Genomic DNA, 4,468 nt, shown 5'->3' with positions numbered 1-4,468 from the left:
ATGACAACTCTAGGCAAATTCCTCAGAAATCAGATTGGCAAGGGCAAAGAAGGGGTGGGCTGGACTCTGGAATCTGGGCTTGCTGAATGCATGCCATTCCCTTGCCACGTCGCACAAATTGATGCCAACTGCAGAAAATAAAGATCTAAGTCAGAAGAGCAATGCAGGCACAAGGCAATCATCAGCTCAATTAAACTGGTTATTCCACAAACAACCTAGAAACAGCAGGATTGCCAAACAATCTCCAGCCCCTGAAACATTTGCAAATGAGCATGACAACTGAGATTTTTCTTTCTTCATAGCCATACACTGTCACATTTTAATGATGGATAACAGACGTGGGCTTTTGGCAGCAGACTGTAGCAAACATGATTCTACATTTATTTTTTTTTTTAATCAGAAGATACAAAGGCTTATAGATATATGGCACTGAGCCCTAGAAAGAGTTAGATAAAGCTGTAGAAAGAGAAATGTGGGATGATGGGAATATACACACACTTTCCCTTCTTTGTGAATGCAAGGCAGACATGCTTTTATTGTCATATGATACATTATCTTTTATTTTAGGTGGTATTTTTGCACCTGTTGGGGATGTTTATAATAAAACATAAAACTAGCTGGTATAGCATACGTATCTACTTCTATAATATATACTAATCTGTATTGGTGTCATTAAAAATGGCAAATTAAACATATTTTTTTCATAAACTAGTAATATAATCTCCTGATGTCATAAGTATGAAAGTCATATGTTATTTCTACAGTCATGATGTCAGGAAGACATTATTTAAACATTTAATGGGATCAGAGGCTTAGTGCACAGAAAATATATATTTTTCTATATGCTTCCTGTGTCTGCTTTACTTAGTTTAATCATTTTAATTGCAATTTATTTTGATTTTTAAAATAGGACTACAACTCTTGGATGCTATTATTTCTTTTTATTTTTGGCAAGTTGAAGAATACCAGGCAACACTGTAAGAATGAAGCCATAACTTCTGTATTCTTCTGTTTATGTCCCTGTCTCAGTCTGTATCTGTCTCCTTTGTCTCCTTTTCCCTTTTCCTCCTCTTTACATTCTGGATCATTTACCTTTATTCATTTTATTGGACTGTGAGTACAGAAAGAGGCAAAAACCCGGGTCTCTTTTTAAGAAGACAGATTCCTTTAAAATATGTGTTAAATGCCAGGAGGCTAGACATTTTCTAGAGACATTTTCTTGTTCAGGATGGTGCCTTGGATCGGAGAGTTAAATAATGTATGGGAAAAGATTTCCCCCCAAAAAACTCATTCTTCAACAGCAATGTAATAAAGTGAAAATATACAGAAAAAAATCTAACATGTGGATCGGAAAAAAATCCACAGCTTTGGTTTAGGTCCCATATGTGTGGATGTGTGACATCCCTCAGTGGGATAAACAGTGTCTGGTGGCTGATTTACAGAGTGGGATTCCTCTTCAAAAAGGCAGCCATTTTACCCCCTGACAATGAAATGAGTGATGGCTGCTGTGTTCGGGGAAGCAAAATTTAGGATAGGATGGGATCAACCTAAAGAGATGAGGAGATGTAAGGATCCTATCTGTCTGGGTCTCTTGGGCTGGAGCCAGCCTCTGAAGGGCACAGCAGCTCTCTCTTCCTGTGGATGGTGGGATATTGAGGCTCTGCACTGAGACCCAGGCATGCCACAGCTGCCCTGGTTTATTTGGATTACTGAATCAGGAGAGAAATGGTTCTTCTTCTTCTTCTTTTTTTTTGTTTTAAAGAAAAAGGAAAGAAAAACTGATTCATCAGCCTAACATAAAACCCTGGCCTTCATATTAATAATCAGAATGACCACAGGTGAGTTCAGTAGTGGTAAGTCAGCAGTGCTAAGGGTTGACTTGTGCCCTCGCAATCTCACCTTTGCCACAAAGCCTCTCATTATTCTGGAAGTAGTCAGGCTGCTATTCCTTTATCACACAAGGCCCTACTCACAAAAGAAACACTAAAATCCGAGTTTAATTCAAATGTGGCGAGGAAGGAGAAAAGGGTAGAACAAGTCTAAGCAGTTAGACTCTGGTATTCAAGCCTTGGGCTTTAACCTTAGGTTTCAGGAGTTCAGATCACAGTTCCAAGGGGAGAGGAAATGAGGAGTTATTGTCTAGTATGTACAGAATTTCCATATGGGATGATGAAAAAGTTCTGGGAATAGATGAATAGTGGTGATCATTACACAACAGTGTGGATGTACTTAATGCCACCTAATTGTACACTTAAAATGGCTCAAAAGGTAAATAATTTTATGTTCTATGTATCTACCACAACCCCTCCCTCCCCTCCAACAGCAAATGTTGGCAAGGATGTGTAGAAAAGGGAACCCTCGTACACTGTTAGTGGGAATGTAAATTGGTGCAACCCCTGTGGAGAACAGTATGGAGCTTTCTCAAAAAGCTGAAAATAGAACTACCATATGACCCAGCAATTCCACTCCTGGGTATATATCCAAAAAAACCCAAAAACACTAATTTAAAAGATACCTGCACCCCAACAATCATAGCAGCATTATTTACAATTGTCAAGATATGGAAGCAACCTAAGTGTCCATCAACAGGTTAATGGATAAAGAAGAGGTGGCGCATATATATATATATATATATAATGGCATATTACTGACCCATAAAAAATGAAATTTTGCCATTGGCAACAACGTGGATGGACTTGGAGAGTATTATGCTAAGTGAAATAAGTCAGATAGAGAAAGGCAAATACTGTATGATATCACTAATATTTGGAATCCAAAAATTAAAACTAGTGAATATAACAAAAAAGAAATGGATTTACAGATATAGAGAACAAACTAATAGTTACCAGTGGGGAGGGGGAAGGGGGTAGGAGCAAGATAGGGGTAAGGGATTAAGAGGTACAAACCACTAGGTATAAAATAAATTAGCTACAAGGATCTATAGAGCAACACAGGGAATATAGCCAAAATTTTATAATAATTATACATGGAATATAACCCCTAAAAATTGTCCATCACTATGTTATATACATGACACTTACATAATATTGTGCATCAACTATACCTCAATAAAAAAACGAAAAAAGGAATTTCAGTTCCACCTCCTGTCAGCCAGTTAGGCAAATTGCCACACCTTCTTATAATTCAGTTTCCTCATCTGTAGAATGGAAGAGGATAATAATAATGACACTAGCTTCACGGGGTTATCCTAAATGAATGAGATGTGTGGGACAGACTTACACTGCTTTGTAACAAGCAAGTTAGCTGTTGTTATGATGATTTATGGGTGTGAATTCTGTCATTAAAATCTCTTGCTTTTGTGGCACAGTCCTCCATTTGTAGAATTCTCTGTAGAAACCACCAATTTCAGTTTTGCCTATAAGACAGACTGGCATCTGTTTGATATCTCATGTAAGGCTCTACTTACTCTGAAAAGATGCTCCCTATTGATGAGGGTGTGGGGACAGAGGGCATTCTTGCTCACTAGAGGTTGCACACTAAATTGGTGCTAGCATTCTGGAGGGCTACCAAGCAATATGTAACAGTATTTAAAATGTGCATAGCCTGTGACCCTGCAATGCTACTTCTGTAAAAAGTAGTCACATATGTGTGTATAAGTACACAAACAGATGTCTGTCATAGCACTGATCATAATAGTAACAAACTGGAAACTATATGGATATCCATTCATAGTGAATTGATTAACTAAATCCATACAGTGGAATCTTATATAACCATGAAAAAGGGCGATGCCATATTATAATATTCCTATGGACAGATATCCACAATAAGTTGTAAAATTTAACACTAATATGGGGAAAGGCAGTTTGAGAACAGAATATGTAGTTTGATCACATTCATGCCATTTATGTTCATACATATAATGTAATTTCTGGAAGGAGATTCATCAGACTTTTATAGTGGTTATCTCTAGATGGGAATTATGGGGAAAATTTTACTTTCCATTTTAAACCCTTCTGTATTACTTGAGGTTTTTACAAGCATGTACTACTTTTATAACCTGCAGAAACAATAAAAAATATTTCCATTAAAAAATGAAAGAAAAACCATAAGGGACCTCTTTGGCTATGGAGAGAAAGAACAAGCCTTGTATTTTTCAAGGTGTTACTCTAATTTAAACCTTACTTTTATGTAGCATCCCCCAGATCTGAGTCCATAAAAGGAAAATAGATGAGTGACTATTACAATGAAAGCAATAAATAGGCTCCCAGCAATCTTAATTATCTTTGCATTTGTCTTCCTCTGGCAAATTAAGTCAGTGTTTTGAGTATCCCTCCAGCCTCCACACCAGTGACCTCCACCTTCTCTGCTTCTGCTGATTTGTCTTCTCAGTGGGGCTAAGGTCAAAATCATGTTCACTCTCATAATTAAGGCTCAGGGCAGCCATTGGCTCTCTTGACCACTGTCCCCCCAGCACAAATGGGACTTTGATATGCCTGGAACAACT

This window comes from Vicugna pacos, chromosome 7, assembly GCF_048564905.1.
Source record: "Vicugna pacos chromosome 7, VicPac4, whole genome shotgun sequence".
Lineage (NCBI taxonomy): Eukaryota > Metazoa > Chordata > Mammalia > Artiodactyla > Camelidae > Vicugna > Vicugna pacos.
This window is presented reverse-complemented; position numbering follows the sequence as displayed.